We start from the raw sequence: 18,569 nt of genomic DNA on the forward strand, positions 1-18,569 counted from the left end.
TAAAACTGTTTTGAAATTGTGTTCAAGTAAGAAAGTGTTAAAGAATGTTAGTAGGTTCAGATGAGGTATGGCTGACAGGTGGGAGGGGATAAGAGAGTGAGAATTCTGTGGGGAGTTTTAAAGAGAAAAACCATTGGAGTTTGACTCCAAAGTAAAGAGTTAGATAGGATTAGGGATCAAGAAGTGAACATCTAGTTAGAAGGGTTGGGGTTTGGGGGGAGGATTTCATTGGGATTGGTGGGGTAGAATAGGTAGGTAGAATAGGAACAATGACAACTTATTCATTTACTATCACATTTAACATCTTATATATTATACAGCCACAAGAGTGGCTGTATACTATAGCCAGCGGGGATTTTTCACATTCCACAATGTTAAATTGAAAATACCCCCCATGCCATTCTGATGCTTCCCATAAACTCATTTCAAAACAAAACCTTACAAAACTTATAGTCCTGAACTCGGAAACATGTGCTTAACAACCCTGTCAATTTTCATGGTGATACACAAAACAGTCACAGAGAATAGACAGTTCAAAGTGTAAAAAGAGAGAAAAAAACCTCAGAGCCCTTTTGGACTTTTTTCTCTGAGAATTCTCATAATCTGTTCAAATTCATTAAAATCAGCCATGTTCACAGAGTACCTGTAATTCTAATACTGACGTTGCCCCATACTATGACCTTCATCTGCTGCAGTTTAAAAGTTTAAAAAATGCCTGGCTGATTTTTAATTAATTTAATAAATTTTGGCTGGGACCCAATGATAATGCGGAGCATGCTCAGTAAGAACCAACTGTCAGAGTTCTAAAAGCCACACAGCTGCTGGGCTTGGCTAATCGGGGCCACATCCACACCAGACTTTGATTTCACTGAAGACAGTCATGGCTTCCCTCAGAGAATCCTGGGAAATGTAGTTTGTGAAGGGTGCTGAGAGGAGACTCCTGTTCCACTGAGAGAGCTCCAGCAGCCAGACTGGTTTAACAGTCAGCCACTCTGATTGAAGTCTGTGAGAAGAACAGGGCATCTCCTAGCAACTCTCAGCACCCTTTACTAACTACACTTCCCAGGATTCTTTGAGAGAAGCCATGTCTGTCCAAAGTGAAATAAAGGCCTGGTGTGGATGTTGCCAGGGAAAGCTTTGGTTTAAATTTGGGTGGGAGGCAACATGTGCCTGCTGTAGAATAAAAAGGTGGGGGAAAGCCTGAAAAAGAATGATACTGTTCACAGTGTTTTCCTTTTGGAAAGGAAAGGGGCTTCCCTTCTGCCCAGTGCCCACCCACCCATCCAATCTCCCCCCCTCCTCTCCCTGCCCCTGCCCTGGGTCAGTGTTGGACTATGACCTGGGAGACCAGGTTCGAATCCCCACACAGCCATGAAGCTCACTGGGTGACCTTGGGCCAGTCACTGCCTCTCAGCCTCAGAGGAAGGCAATGGTGAAACCACCTCTGAATACCGTTTACCATGAAAACCCTGTTCATAGGGTCACTGTAAGTCGGAATCTACTTGAAGGCAGTCCATTTCCATTTTCAAACATGATTGCATAGAAATAAATCCCATTGAACTCAAAAAGTATGCAAATGATCAAACCCACCCTCCCTTCTCCCTCCTATCCCCTCCTCTTGCCCCTTCCCTCCCCCTTCTTTTGCCCCTTCCTACCCATCCCCACCCCACCCCTTCCAATCCCCTCCTTCCCTTTCCCCTTCCCCCCTCCCCATGATCAGTTTTACCTATCTTTAGCATGATTGCACAGAAGTAAATACCATTGAACTCTATAAGCATGCAAATGATCAAACCTCCCCTCCCCCTTCCTTTGCCCCCCTCCAATATGCTACTTCCCCTTCCCACTCCCACCCCTCCTCCCCCATGGTCAGTTTTTCCTATCCTATCCATGATTGCATAGGAGTAAATCCCATTGAACTCAATAAGCATGCAAATGATCAGACCTGCTTTCCCCCTCCTTCCCCTCTCCTCTCCCTTCCTCCTCCCCTCCTCTCTTCCTTCTCTCCTGCCCACTCCAGCCTTTCCTCCCTCCCCCGCTGGTCAGTTTTACCTATCCTAAGCATGATTGCACAGGAGTAAATCACACTGAATTCAATCAACATGCAAATGATCAAACCTGTCCTTCACCCCTCCCCCTCCTGCCTGCTCCCATCCCAGCCCTCCCCTCTGCATTTCCTCCCCTCTGCATTTCCTCCCCTCCCCATCCCCTGTGGTCAGTTTCACCTATCCTAAGCATGATTGCAGGGGAGTAAATCCCATTGAACTCAATAAGCATGGAAATGATCAATCCATTCTCAGCAAACTTGCACAGGATCCCATTTCTTCCCTCCCGGATTAAAAAGCAGAGAAATTCACTAATAGGCAAAAAAAACCCTTGTGGTTTAAGAACGTACTTATAGCCCACAGCTATTCTATCAAACTTTAAAAAGCAGGGAAATTGGGCAGCTATAGTGAATGCACCAGGGGAGCAGGAGATCTGACCTCCTCTCTGAGATATTGGACTGCCCTACAAATTGGTCAAAATGCAAACACCATTTGGGTTTCACAGTCTTTCACAGTCCAATCCACTTCCTGTGTAGCTTGGAAGAATTTGGTAACATGTAACAAATAATATAGGTTATTTGTTTGATTCAAAATCCCTTGTGCCAGCTTGGTCAAGAGTGCTACCATACTAAGTTCCTGTTCTGTATCTATACCTATATCAATTTTACAGACAGATTACACCGGTAGTCACCGTTTGGGGAAAAGTTGGCGGAGCTGAAGCTTGTGGTTCAGAGGGCATATCTAACCCAGGCTGCGGTGGACTTCCTGGGGATTTCGTGATCCAGGCATTTGGGAATCAGGAAGTGGTAATGCACAGGAATGCCACAAAGAGCTTTTGTTTTATTGCTTGGGAGATATGGGCTTTTTGCTCATTCCTGTTGATTGCTCCAAAAACCCTTTGGAGTGTCCTCAACATTCAACAGGAATGCTCAAAAAGTCCAAATAATGTTTGGGTTTTGCTAGAGGTGGTGCTTTGCATGTCACTGGCATCAGCTTTCTTCTGTCTTCCAGTTATATGCTTTTTCTAATTTTGTCATCCACTTGAGTTTTCTTCATGAATTAGCTGCAATAATACAGCAACTAAAAAACTGACTCTGTCCTGAAAGTATCAGCTAACCACTGCCAAGTAAAATGGAATGAAATCAAATCCCGTAGATGCAGGTATGCTTCCAATGAATAATGCTGAATGCAGCTCAGAACACATTCTCTTGCACAACAGAATCTTACTGCTGTCTCATGTTCATCAGTCAGCATAGTGGTCTTTTTAACCTGCTCAAATGTCTAGTCAATCACCCACTATTTCCTAATAAAATTTGGTGAATATTTATGCTCTTACAATTAGCGACAAACACTGAAATACAGATCTCTGCTTGTTGTTGCTGTTGTTATTTGCCTTTAAGTCAATTACAACTTATGGCGACCCTATGAATCTTTTTTGGATATATTGTGATCTTTATTGTGTACAATTTTATTATGTATGCGTTCGATTTTATTGTAAGCTGCCCTGAGTGCCCTATTATAGGGTAGAAGGGCAGGATAGAAATATTTTAAATAAATAATAAATAAATAATATTCATAGGCTTTTCATGGTAAGAGGTATTCAGAGGTGGTTTACCATTGCCCGTCTCTAAGCCTACAGCACCCAGTATTTCCAGGCGGTCTCCCATCCAAGTACTAACCAGGCCTGACCCTGGCAAGCTTCCGAGATCAAATGAGATCAGGCTTGTTCAGGGTAATATGTATAAAGGTTTATATAAACATAAACAGAGCTATAGTTTCCAGGTCGAGGGAAGTAATAGTCCCACTATATTCTGCATTGGTCAGGCCTCATCTGGAATACTGCGTTCAGTTCTGGGCGCCTCATTTTAAGAAGGATATAGACAAGTTAGAGCGGGTCCAGAAGAGGGCGACGAGGATGATAGCCGGTATGGAGAACAAGTCTTATGAGGAAAGGTTGAAGGAACTTGGCATGTTCAGTCTGGTGAAGAGAAGGCTGAGGGGTGACATGATTGCACTCTTTAAGTACCTGAAGGGCTGTCACATAGAGGAGGGTACAGATTTGTTCTCTGCTGCCCCAGAGGGTAGGACTAGGTCTAATGGTTTTAAGTTGCAGGAGCGTAGATTCAGATTGGACATTAGAAGGAACTTCTTGACAGTAAGGGCGGTTCGGCAATGGAACCGACTGCTTAGGGAGGTGGTGGGATCCCCTTCGCTGGATGTCTTCAAGCAGAGGCTGGACAGCTATCTGTGGGAGACGCTCTAGCTGTGGATTTCCTGCTGTGAGCAGGGGGTTGGACTCGATGGCCTACAAGGCCCTTTCCAACTCTATGATTCTATGATTCTATATCAGGTATGAGGAATCTTTTCCAGGCCGATGGCTGCATTTCTTCCTGGCCAAACGTCTGAGGGCTGCATTATGCCAGTACTGGTTCAACAGATGTTGCTTGGCCCATTTTTGCCTTTGGGCCATCCACCACTGGGAAGGGCCATCATTCAGAGATAGATCATCTGCTTTGCATGCTGAAGGTCAAAGGCATCTTCAGTTCCCAGGCATCTCCAGGTAGGGCTCAGAAAGATTCCTGTCTGAAACCCTGGAGAGCCACTGCCAGCCACTGTAGACAATGTTGAGCTAGATGGACCAATTTCCTGATTTGGTATAAGGCGACTTTCTCTGTGACTACAGCAAGTTACATTACACCACAAAAAAAGCCAGAGGTTTTTACACACACTCCTCCATCCGGGCAAGCAAGAGACACTGACAAAATTGAAGGGCACGTTCCAGCTAGGCCAAAGCTTTCAAGGAGGGTTCAGAGAAGGATCAGTGAGGGGTATAGCCTGGGAAGAGGAAAGAACTAATGTTTCCCTGTAAATTGTCTTTGGAGGCTATTGAGTTCTATTTCAGCAAGAGTATATATAAACAGCAGGCACTGGTTGTATTTTCAGCTTTTGTCCAGTAATTCTGGCAGCTGCTGTTGCCATCATATGGTTCCTGCCCCAGCTTGAACATGTTGAGCAAGTGCTGAGTGATGTTCAGATGGTTGTTCCTTGAAGTCAGTGATAACATCTTGTACACAAAATTACATATTGTTGCATTTATGTGGAGTAATGTACTTCTCAGTGGGTGGAGTAAGTTACAAATAATACAATAAAGTTCAAAGGGAACTACGCCAACTGAAATAGAGAATTCATTATCATACGGATCTGTTTATCCACTTTGCTAGAGTAATACATACATGCACCATGTTGATGCAATGACAGGGAATGTGTCAGAGAGATCAGTGGATAATATGGATTCAGTTCATATTTTGGAAATTAACCCTAACAGATATTATTAGGGTATTATTTATTAACAGATAATAAAAGAGCCCACGGGCAACTATCTAGATGACAATGCTGTGATTAGTAGGAGCCAGCATGGGTTTGTCAAGAAAAAATCCTGTCAAACTAATCTCATCTCTTTTTTTGATCGGGTCACTAGCTTAGTAGATGGTGGAAATGCTGTAGATGTCATCTATCTAGATTTCAGCAAAGCATTTGATAAAGTCCCCCACGACCTTTTGATTAGCAAACTCGTCAAATGCGGACTAGATGGAAATACTGTCAGGTGGATTCACAACTGGTTGGAAAACCGTACTCAAAGAGTGGTCGTCGGTGGCTCTGCTTCGGACTGGAAGGAGGTTTTGAGTGGAGTGCCACAGGGTTCTGTCCTGGGGCCGATAGTATTCAACATTTTTATCAATGACTTAGATGATGGGGTGGAGGGAATCCTTATTAAGTTTGCGGATGACATGAAACTGGGAGGGATAGCTAACACAATGGAAGACAGGAATAAAATCCAAAGGGACCTGGATAGACTAGAAAATTGGGCTGAAATTAATAAAATGAAATTCAATAAAGACAAATGCAAGATTCTGCACTTAGGCCACAAAAACAAAATACATGGGTACAGGATGGGAAATACCCGGCTTAGCAGTAGTGCGTGTGAGAAGGACCTTGGAATTGTAGTGGATCACAAGTTGAACATGACCCAGCAGTGTGATGCTGCGGCAAAAAAGGCAAACGTGGTTTTGGGCTGCATAAACAGAGCTATAGTTTCCAGGTTGAGGGAAGTAATAGTCCCACTATATTCTGCATTGGTCAGGCCTCATCTGGAATACTGCGTTCAGTTCTGGGCACCTCATTTTAAGAAGGATATAGACAAGTTAGAGCAGGTTCAGAAGAGGGCGACGAGGATGATAGCCGGTATGGAGAACAAGTCTTATGAGGAAAGGTTGAAGGAACTTGGCATGTTCAGTCTGGTGAAGAGAAGGCTAAGGGGTGACATGATTGCACTCTTTAAGTACCTGAAGGGCTGTCACATAGAGGAGGGTACAGATTTGTTCTCTGCTGCCCCAGAGGGTAGGACTAGGTCTAATGGTTTTAAGTTGCAAGAGCGTAGATTCAGACTGGATATTAGAAGGAACTTCTTGACAGTAAGGGCGGTTCGGCAATGGAACCGACTGCCTAGGGAGGTGGTGGGATCCCCTTCGCTGGATGTCTTCAAGCAGAGGCTGGATGGCTGTCTGCGGGAGATGCTCTAGCTGTGGATTTCCTGCTGTGAGCAGGGGGTTGGACTCGATGGCCTACAAGGCCCCTTCCAACTCTATGATTCTATGATTCTAAGTGTAACATGGGAATTAGCTACTGCAACACAGTTGTCTAACTGTCACACAGACATAATTTGCCAAGAACCCTTATGGCTCAATATCCTATTTGGCTTAGTGACATTGCAGACCTTTGGCCCTGATAAAATGCTAGAGCTGCCAGTCACAACTGAAAACGTTGTCAGCAAGGGAAAAAAACAGGCTCACATAAATGTTCAGAAAAAGCAGTAACACTTGCTAGAAGGTAACACCACTCCTTTAGAGTTGTGTCCGTGGTGAGAGCATGAACGCAGCTCACTAACTCATGCAGTCCAGTGTGAGTGATAAGTATTTGGTGATTGTGCTATTTTGTATTTTTTTCCCCATTGTTTTTCATACTTTTGTTATATTTTTCTTTTGTATTAATGTTCACTGCTTTGGGGGCCTTTGGGCTAAAAAATGGTATATAAATAAATAAAGCCTAAGATAACATTATCCAGTTTAGCTGCAGTGTCTCTCTGGTCCCTTAATGTTGTCCCCAGTTTGTTCTATACCTTGTTTTATGACAAGGAATATGTAACAAGCCAGGTAAACTAACAAATGTTAGTTTATTGCCTACAACACTCTTTCTACATCACTTCTTTCTCCTTCCTCTGTTACCTTCTCTCTTACCTTCTTTTTTCCCCTTTGATGCACTTTCTCTTTCAGCTGAGAATGTTGGGAATTATATTCTCTACAGTCTTTTCTACAGAAGCATCATAGGTACAAACTTGCCAGCACAAGCATAGGAATAAACCTGCAGCTTTTTGGATATTATATTTCACAGGAAGAAGAGTGAATGTTTCACTCCCTATTTTAGTAAAATGCTATGTGTAAATGCCCTAACATTCTTCAGCGACTCAAAAAAATGCAGGTAAGTATGAGTGTGTTTCATCAAAACAACTTTAACATCAACAAGTATTCATTATGTTTTATATCAGGAGTCACCGGCTAGGCTATCACACAAAAAGGTGCCATAAGCACGTTTTTATGAATAAACAAATGGAGAAATGTTCATGGTTCCCTACCAGGTGTAGCTTGGGGGTGGGGTGAGGTAGAGAGAGATTATCTTACATTGTAAGTGATTCATATTATGGTACAGTAGCTATCCTCTGTGCCAGGGGAGGGGAGAGAGAGAGAGAAAGAGGTGATACTTAACTTGTTAACTTTACAGAAAAATTGCAGGAGTCAGAATAACACATCTCTCGCATTGTCCCAGAACAAGTCATCGCTGCCCATAGATTGCACATGTGTAGTACATTCAGGTTACCAGAGAACATTCCCAGCCACAGAGGCACTGTGTAGAGATTAAGGATGGTGGGTGAATTCCACAGTGTGCCTCCAGGCATGGATTTTCCCCTTTCCTACCCATTCTCGAATTATCAGGACTCAATTTCCTACTAACAAATGCCTACCTAGCTCGGTGATGCCCTTGGTTTTTTTAAGCTGCTGAAATCTATGTAATTAATCATGTTTTCATGTAACTAGTTTGTTGGTTGTATTCTAGTTTATGCAACATTCTTTATTCCTTCATTCCTTTCTGTGGTATCTGATGTCTTTTCTTCCCTGAAAGAGAGAGAGTGAAAACAAGAAAATGTAAAAGGTAAAGGTGGCCCCGCACTTATAGTGCGAGTCGTTTCCGACTCTTAGGGTGATGTCTTGCGACATTTACTAGGCAGACCGTATATATGGGGTGGGATTGCCAGTTCCTTCCCCGGCCTTTCTTTACCACCCAGCGTATGCCGGGTACTCATTTTACCGACCATGGATGGATGGAAGGCTGAGTGGACCTCGACCCCTTTTACCGGAGATTCGACTTCCTCCTTCTGTTGGAATCGAACTCCGGCTGTGAGCAGAGCTTCGGCTGCTTTACTGCCGCTTTACCACTCTGCGCCACGGAGGGCAAGAAAATGTACATATTCCCTAATTACTCGGTCATCCTGAGGTGATAGGGGCAGGAGAATCCAAACAAAGGGGAAAGGTATTCTTTTCCTATCTTGCTGCTGAACTGCCTTCAATCCTAGCCATATCTAGTCAGAAATAAGTCCTATTGAATTCAACAGGGCTTTCTCCCAGGTAATTGGGGCTAGGGTTCCAGCTGGGGAAGAGAGGGCCACGGAGCTTGGAAAAGGTAGGAATGCTTTTGATGCTTTCCTAACTACACCACAGTTTTCTGAATGAAATGTTTACGTGTTTAGGAAGAAAATAAATTGTCATTGAAGCAAAAGGGGAATATGATGATGTTCCATCTTGATCACTGAGATCTTCTGATGGGGCACTTTTGGTGATTCCCCATGCCCCTGAGGTATCCACCAGGGCCAGAGGCAGGCCCTGCCCTATGTAACCCCCTACCAATAGATGTTCAGCAGGAATCATCTCTTTTTTCTTTCAGGTGTCTCTTGAAAACCAAACTTTTTAGACAGGCCTTTCAAGATGAATGTTTTCTTCCAACCAATGCAGTATTTGTTGATGCTTTTATTACTGTTTTTAATGATGTTTTTATTGTTTTTTAATTTTATAACATCTTTGTACATTGTAAGCTGCCTTGATGTACTGTTGGGAAAAATGTGGCTTATAAATACGTGAATAAATAAATAAATAAATAACAACCTGTTGTTGAAAAAAAGGGAACAATTTGTGGTGTGCAATGCAGGAAGCGAACAATAATAGAACTGAAACAGCTCTTCCTTTAAAAAATACATGTCAGGACAGAAATTGATGTTTTACATCCCCAGTCACCATGAGCACATGGTTGTCCAAAGCTGAGAGCCTGGTACCTAATGGGATGTGTGATGTGGCATTTGTCCTCTGAGCCCCGCTCCAGAATTCTTTAATGAAGGTATAGCAAGACTTCAGCTACCTCCAGCTTCAGGGTCAGTGCTAGGCATGAGGGGGCCCTTGGGCACCAACCCTCTATGCAGTCAGCACAGACTTAAATAGGCCCATCCACCTCCCCTCTCGCATTGTCATGCTTTCACATGCACTGATGTGGAAACATGGGAGGTGGGGTGGCCGGGCCTATTTAAGTCTGCGTTGGCTGCATCAGGGGTGTTGTTGCCTGGGAGGGTGGAGCTCTCCCATCTATGACAACATCAGGTTGCAAGGCATAATTTGTGGCCTGAGATAAGCGGTTGACATGTACAGCAAAGCACACCATGTGACCCAATGCTGATGCAGAGCTCTACCCTCCCAGGGGCCCTTCTGTGCCCCACTGGCCCTGAGGGCTGTGCCCTACCTGGCCGCCTGCTGGCGCTGGGCCTGTCCAACTTCATGCTAGCTCCTCCCTACAGATGGATGAATCCATTAATTTCAGTTTCTCATTTTTCCATCCTTAAATACATTCAGAAATGGGGCAAACCAAACTTGTGGATTTTTTTTTTTTAAGTTTGCAGGAAACTTCATACATATTTATTTATTTATTATTTAATTTGTATCCCACCCTTCCTCCCAGCAGAAGCCCAGGGCGGCAGACAAAGCGCTAAAAACACTTTAAAACATCATAAAAACAGATCTTAAAATACATTAAAACAAAACAGCATTAAAAACATTTTAAAGAAACAACTTTAAAAAAGGGTTAAAAACATTATTAAAAAACATTAAGCAATTCTAACACAGATGCAGACTGGGATAGGTCTCAACCTAAAAGGCTTGTTGAAAGAGGAAAGTCTTCAAAAGCTGCCGAAAAGATAGCAGAGATGGCATTTTTGTACACAGTGTCGCCGAATATATGCATTTTTGCAAGCAAATTTTCCTAGAATAATATCATTTTATACACTACTTTCACTAACATATGCACTTTTATGCACACCTTTGGGTTGGAGAACTGTGTTACAAAATTCAGAAAAGTGCCGTTTCAAAGGATAGCTGTATTTTGGTTCACTTATTGGTTTGGGAATTGCAAATAAGGTAGGTTTGCCTTAAAACATGAACTGAATGAATTTCTCCTCCATCCTTACTTCTCACCATGACATTCACACACTCCAGATGATAGAATGTCTACCAAACAGTGGGGGCTACCAGCTGCCATTGCAAACAGCCAGCCTTCCCCACAGGGACAGTGCCAGTTCCCAGTTCCAACTGAGCCATATGCAAAGAGGACAGCAACTGCCAGAACAAGGGCGACTATAGAGGGTGGGATTTCTGCTCTCCTAAAGTTAAGAATCCTTCATCTTCCAAAACACTTGGAGAGGGGAGGAGAGAGAGAGGCAGCTGGAGTCCGGCGAAGAAAGAGCTCCACAAACAGCCAGTCCCAGGAAGTAGACAAGAGAAAAACTTGCCCCAGGTAGTGGCGGTTTCTCCCAGTGACCTAATTTTTCCAATTTGAATTCAGTTCTCCACATTTCTGCAGCAATTTGCAATGTTTTTAAAAACTCCTCATTAAAATTCATCAGCATTTTAGTGCAAATTTCTCCTCAAAAACACACTTTTGTATGCAGTTTTGACTTATACACATTTTAAAGCACATTTCCCTAATATTATGCATTTTTGCATACTATTTTTCTTATATAGGCATTTTAATGCACACTTTCCCCTAATATTTGTATTTTTGTACATTTTTTTTTGGGTGGAGAATTGCATTGCAGAATCTGGAGAAGTGTGAATTTCGAAGGGTAGCTGTGTTTTGATTCAAGTATAGGTTTGAGAAGCGCAAATTAGGTAATTTCTCATTCAAATTCAAACAAAATCAAATTTCCTCATCCATCCCTAACTATAACTACCATCAGACAATGGCCAATGGCCCGAGGTGCAGTCCAAGATATCTGGAGGACACAGCACTGGCTTGTCCTGGCATAAGGGTTTGCATGTGGGGAAGAAATTAGACTCAGAGAATATACTTCCTCTGCACTCAGTTCGATCCTTTCCCCAATGAAATATTTCATGGGTCCCAAGATGTTTCACCAAGTAATTTCCTATTTGCCTAAAATATTTGGCTTGGGACACCTGTAGTCTGGCTCTCTTTATTTCCTGAAGGGTGAAAAGTGTCACTGCAACTTCCCTGACCTTTCTTGTCAAGGGCTGAATTTTCAGTGACCTAGAATGATGGTGTATTAATACAGGAAAGGCTTGTGAGTGCCTATAAATGTCTCTGGGTCATTATGATGACTTCCCCTACCCTGAATTAGTATGAGTAACAAATTAGGAGTAAAGGGTTTCTATGTTGGCAGGGAAAAAGCAAGAGGTTCTTGAAATTCCTGTTTAGTGGGAGAAATGGTATTGTCTGTCAGTTATGATGAGTATCTGCCAAATGTCAACTCGTCATTTAGTTTTATTTATGTGTTCATTTGCATGTTGCTGCTGAATAAATATTTCATAACTTCCTAGACATTTTTTGTGTGTAACACCGTAATCCCAAGCATGTTTGCTCGAAAATGTGAGAGAGGTACATTTCATGTTAGGGATCATTAGGAAAGGAATCAAAACTAAAACTGGCAACGTTGCAATACCCTTTTACAATTCTATGGTGCAACCACACTTGGAACACTGTGCAGAGTTCTGGTTGCCTCACCTCAAAATGAATGCTGTAGAGCTGAAAGGGGCGACCACAATAATAAAGGGGCTAGAAGAACTCCCCTACAAGGAAAGGTTGCGACATTTGGGGATGTTTAGCTTTTAAAAAGGCAAGTAAGGAGGGATATGATAGAGGTGTATACAATTACATATGGTGCAGAGAAAGAGCATAAGACTTCTTTCTCTTTTATACATTCTGGAACCCAGGGTCATCCAATGAAGCTGAACAGTGGAAGATTCAGGGCAGACAAAAGAAAGTACTTCTCCATAAAGGGCATGTTTAAATTGTGGAATTCACTACCTCAAGTTGCAGAGAGACTCACCAACTTGAATGGCTTTAACCCACCTCCAGCCTATTACTGATTCCAAAAACCTGTTTAGGGCTAAAGCTAGAGCAAAATATTTGTGTGGGGGGGGGCTTTTTGCTCCCTTCCTTTCAGAAATCATTTGTGATTATCCTAGCAAAAGCAAAAATGTCCACCATCAAAACTTAAGGAGAGCACTAAGTGGGGAAGGGCTGGAGTAGTGTATGGCAACACTGCAGTGTAGTCCACAGTTGTTATTCAGGTTTTTTTAAAAAGAGAAATATGGGGCAGATGTTAAGTTGATTGGAGCAGCAATGGGTGTGCGTCTGATTAATTAATTTCCCATCTATGGGCAGAAAAGAGAGGGATTCTTGGAGGTGAATTGTTGCTCGTGGTATATTTATATGGCTATATTCATGTCCAGGGCTAAGTAAAAAGAAGAAAAGGGTTACTGACCTATGCTTAATATAATATAATATAATATAATATAATATAATATAATATAATATAATATAATATAATATAATATAATATAAAAGGCTGGTGCGCAACACAGTGAACCACGTGAGGCAGATGACTGTTTATTTTATTTATTTATTTATTATTTAATTTATATCCCACCCTTCCTTGCAGCAGGAGCCCAGGGTGGCAAACAAAAACAGTAAAAACACTTTAAAACATAATAAAAACAAGCCTTAAAATACATTAAAACAAAACAACTTTAAAAACATTCTTTAAAAAAGCCTTAAAAACATCTTAAATAAAAAGGGTTAAAAACATACTGTTTAGGGAAAAAATGTTTTTAAAAAAACATATTAAAAGCAATTTCAACACAGAAGCAGACTGGGATAGGTCTTAACTTAAAAGGCTTGTTGAAAGAGGAAAGTCTTCAATAGGCGCTGAAAAGATAACAGAGACGGTGCCTGCCTAATATTTAAGGGTAGGGTAGGTGCCACCACACTAAAGGTCCATTTCCTATGTTGTGCAGAACGGACCTCCTGATAAGATGGTATCTGATCAATCTGATCAATCTGATCAATAAGGGGTAAGACGGTCTTTCAGGTATCCTGGTCCCAAGCTGTATAGGGCTTTGTACACCAAAACTAGAACCTTGAAGTTGGCCCGGTAGCAAATGGGCAGCCTGTGCAATTCTTTCAGCAGCGGGGTGACATGTTGGCAATACCCTGCCCCAGTGAGCAGTCTCACCATCACATTTTGCACCAGCTGTAACTTCTGGACCAACCTCAAGAGTAGCTCCACATAGAGCACATTACAGTAATCCAGCCTGGAGGTTACCAGTACATGGACAACAGTGGTCAGGCTATCCCGGTCCAGAAACGGCTGCAGCTGTCTTATCAGTTGAAGCTGGTAAACGGCATTCCTAGTCATTCAGGTCACCAGGGCCTCTAGCGACAAAGATGGATCTAGGAGCACCCCCAGACTATGAACCTGCTCTTTCAGAGGGAGTACGACCCCATCCAAAGCAGGCAATCAACCAATCATCTGAACTCAGGAACCACCAACCCACAGTGCCTCCATCTTGCTAGGATTGAGACTCAGTTTATTGGCCCTCATCCAGTCCACCACCGAGTCCAGGCAACGGTCCAGGACTTGCACGGCCTCTCCCGATTCAGATCTTATGGAGAAATAGAGCTGGGTATCATCAGCATACTGCTGACACCTCACCCCAAATCTCCTGATGACTACTCTCAAGGGCTTCATATAGATGTTAAACAGCATGGGGGACAAGATGGTACCCTGCGGCACCCCACAGCATAACTGCCAGAGGGCCAAAAGACAGTCACCCAATGCTATTCTCTGAGAGCGACCTTGGAGATAGGATAGGAACCACTGTAAAACAGTGCCTCCAATACCCATCTCATCAAGTTGGCCCAGAAGGATACCATGGTCAATGGTATCAAAAGCCGCTGAGAGATCAAGTAAGAATAACAGGGTCACTCTCCCTCTGTTCTTCTCCCAATAAAGGTGATCCATCAGGGCGACCAAGGCCGATTCAGTCCATAAGTAGGCCTGAACCCAGACTGGGATGGGTCAAGATAATCTGTTTCATCCAAGAGTAGTTGCAATTGCTGCGCCACAACCCTCTCAATCACCTTCCCTAAAAAGTAGTTGTCTGTCGACTGTTGGTGTATTCCCCCCCTCTACCTCCATATATTTCTGCTGCTGCCATTTCCCTCCTCCTCTATCCCCACTGAATTTCCCCTACCTCTCCAGCCTCTGCTTCCCTCCACTTTACCCCCTCCTCCTCCTGCCTGCCTGCCTGCCTGCTGTCATCTTGGTACTCCTCCTTCCTCTTCCAGTCTGCAGTCATCCTTGCCACTCACTATTGCACACTAAGGAATGGGCCCTTGCTCAGAACGAGGCATTGCATTTGCGGTGGCCATGCAGAATACCTGCATCACTGCCACATTCTGCAGTGGTGGCAAATATTGTTTGAAATTTGACCATTTCTGTTGGTGCCCTGGTGTGTCTGCACTGCAATATGAATGGTACCCAACCAGCAAAAAGGTAAAGTAAAATAACTAGTGAAGTTGTTATATCAAAAAGGCAAACAATTAATATTGCAAAGATCATAGGACTTTTATCAGTAAAGAAAGAGAATGCACATGGACTGAAATGGTTAATTATGGTAATATCATTTTGATTAGAATTGCCAGCTTTGTAATCAGAGTACGCAGAAGGTAAATCAGGATCTGCCAGTAGATCTTTGGGTTGTCTGCAGTAAATCGTCAAGGACTTCTGATTTCTATTTATTTAACAGTAGTAGCAACAATGAAGAATGCACTCCTGAAGTGAAGAAAGCTTGGGGTAATGAGGAGCGGAAATTCATTTAGAAATACTATGAGCTCCATTGAGTTCTGGTACTCAGAACAAACTCCTGGGTTCAGAATTCCTTAATTCAAAAGTATATGACTTGTGTGCCAGGCTCCAGTTGGTGGATCTTGCGGTAACTGTAAAAAGCAAAGTAGATCTGGCAAGCATAATGTCTGCCCACCGCTGCTTTAAGATACCTCATGTCTCTACAACTGGCTGAAGAAGTGGGGATAAGTACTGCTCCACCAGTGGACACAGAGTACTCCTGGCAGGATGGTGCTTAATTCCACTGGAATTCCCTCAGTATGCAGAAAGCTCCAGCGGTGTATTCTAATGCAGGGATTGGGAAGCTGTGGCTTTCCAGATGTTGGACCCCAGCTTCCATCAGCCCCAGCTGGCATGGGCAATGGTCAGGGATGATGGGAGCTGTAGTCCAACAACACCTGGAGGTCCACCAGATTTTCCAACCCTGCCATAGAATAAAGTCCACCTTCATCAAGGCCTTATTCCTAAACTCATTATACTAGCTTCAAAGTGCCCTAGCACTTAAGGCAGCGTTCACCAATCTGATACCTTCCTGATATTTTTGGATGAGGATGCAGTGCCTGCCCTGGCACGTAAAGCCATTGGCAAACATGCTGATAGTGGGTATTTGTTGGCACGCTCCCCAGGTTCTGGTTTGTCATTGTTCGTGGTAAATTGGAGAAGGAAATCAGGGAGGATGGGGTTTCTGGTCCCTTTGATTCCTTGCTCTTGCCTAACGTAAGGATCTCTCCACTTGGGGTGGTCTCCAAGCAGGCCCAAGAGAATTTAGCTTCGTTCACCACTTGTCTCATCCTTGTGGTGAGTCGGTGAATGATGCAGTCCCTCAGCACCTTTGTTCTGTTCCCTATACTTCTTTCGACAGCACCGTTGCTGTGGTGTGGCCCTGTGGTCAGGGTACGCTGCTTGTCAAATGCGACATAAAGTCTGCTTTTCACCTTTTACCCTCAGGATTTTGATCTATTAGGTTTTTCTTTTGAGGGCAAGTTTTTTGTCGCTAGGGCTTTGCCCATGGTATGTTCCATCTTATGTGTGGCCTTTGAGACTTTCAGCACCATGCTGGAATGGGTGGTTAGGTGGAGGACCGGCTCTGAGAGTATCATCCATTATTTGGACGATATTCTCTTTGCTGGAGCTGCTGGCTTGGACAATTATCTTCAACTCATTGCTGCCCTGGGATTCTGCTGGAAGGAAGGGCGGGATATAAATCAAATAATAAACAAACAAACAAATAAATAATATAAACTCATGCAGGCCTTTGCCTCCATTGCTGAGGAGCTGGGTGTTTCACTGGCCTCTGAAAAATATGAGGGTCCTTCACCATTTTTACCTTTGGGGTATCGAATTGGATTCTGGATTTCAGTTATCCAGGCTCCCTGATAAGAAGCTTGCGTATTTGAGGGCGAGGCTGACCCAAGTTATATCTGTTAAGAAATTTACTCTGCAGGAGCTTCAGGTCCTTGTCGGCCATTTAAATTTTGATTGTAAAGTAATCGCTCCTGGGAGAGCATTTCTCAGGCATCTATGGGATGCTGCCAAAAGTCTTAGAGCTCCTCATCACAGAATCAGGGTCTCTGGTGGCATGAGAGAGGACCTGGGGATTTGGTTGTCCTTTCTGGACCAGTTTAATGGTATTTCCTTACTCCTACAGGCTGAGTTGCAGGTTCACTCTGATGCCTCTGGGGGTCTGGGCATCCATTTCAGAAGATTTTGGTGTTCAGAGTGCTGGTCTGAGGACTGGGTTGCTAGCAGTATCACTAGGAACCTGACATTTTTAGATTTTTTTCCCCATAGTGGTTGTGATGCACATTTGGCCTTGTTTTTTGGCCAATAAGTCAGTCAGGTTTTGATGTGATAACTAGGCAATTGTTTGGGTTATTAATTCTTTGTCATCCAGGTCATCCAGGGTTATGAGGCTGGTGCAGGTTTTTGTTCTCCAGTGTCTTAAATACAATACTCTTTTCCTGGCTTGGCATGTTCCTGACCTTTGAAACGAGATCGCAGATTCCCTTTCTTGTTTTAATTGGTTTAATTTGGTTCAGTTGGCTTAATTCAACATTAATAAAATGTTGCCTGTTCTTAACTCATATTCTGGATGTCTGCCTCATCATTTAGGGTGGGGGCGGGTGCAATAACCTATGATTCTTTCTATAGTCATCCAAACCAGACATCGGGCATATGAAGTTCTGAAAGTCATGATGACATATTCCTGCAGTAATCTGGGGAGAAGTTCATCATTGAATTTAGGGCCATGTTCATCAGAAGAATCTTAGGAATAGAGATGTCACCCAACCTAGGCAGGCAATTTGTGCTCATTGTTGCCAGTTCTTCTTAGAGCTTCCTATATGTGTTCCTAGCATTTAACCTTCATTTGTAGTCTTACAACCCAAACAAACTGCCTCATGTTCACTTTCAGGAGCAAAAAACAAGGTTACACAGGAAGCTGTCTTCTACCAATTCAGACCATTGGTCCATCCAGCGGCGTCACTAGTGGGAGTGCAGGGGGGTGCGGCTCTGGGTGTCACCCCCCCTCATGGTGTCACCCGGGTGTGATCTGCACCCCCTGCACCCCGGTACTGACGCCCCTGGGTCCATCTAGCTCAGTATTGTCCACACTGACTAGCAACGGCGCTCCAGATTTCAGGTAGGAGTCTCTCCGATTCCTATCCGGAGGTGTTGGAGGGCTGAACCAGGGGCCTTCTGCATGCAGAGCAGATGCTGTACCACCAAGCCATAGTACTTTCCCTTGTTTCCCCTTGTCTTTCTGGTAATGATACTCAATTGTGCATATTACAGCTCCACTTCTTTAAAATGCCCAGACATTTCAATCTTACATTACGTAACAGTCTGACAATTGAGCCTAATATACCCAGTGAATTGCCTTCTGTCTCCCCTGTTCCTTATCATGAGCAAACGAAGACTCCTCAGCTAACCATTTCACCTACAGTATTTCATCATGTATGGATCCAGCAGAGCTCAAGTGTAAGCATCCTTTCTGTCTGGAGTGGTTTTTGTGTGTTAGAGTTGAGCAGCTAGCATTAGAGTTTTCTGCACCTGTCATTGTTTTACTGAATTTTAATAGGGTACTTTATAGTTTATTTTTAGAGGCAGGTGCTTAAACGGTGATCATATAAAAAATAATTCCAATTTTGCTCAAATAGAACTGTGAAGGTTCC

The sequence above is a fragment of the Rhineura floridana genome, chromosome 2 (assembly GCF_030035675.1).
Source record: "Rhineura floridana isolate rRhiFlo1 chromosome 2, rRhiFlo1.hap2, whole genome shotgun sequence".
NCBI classification, from domain to species: Eukaryota; Metazoa; Chordata; class Lepidosauria; order Squamata; family Rhineuridae; genus Rhineura; species Rhineura floridana.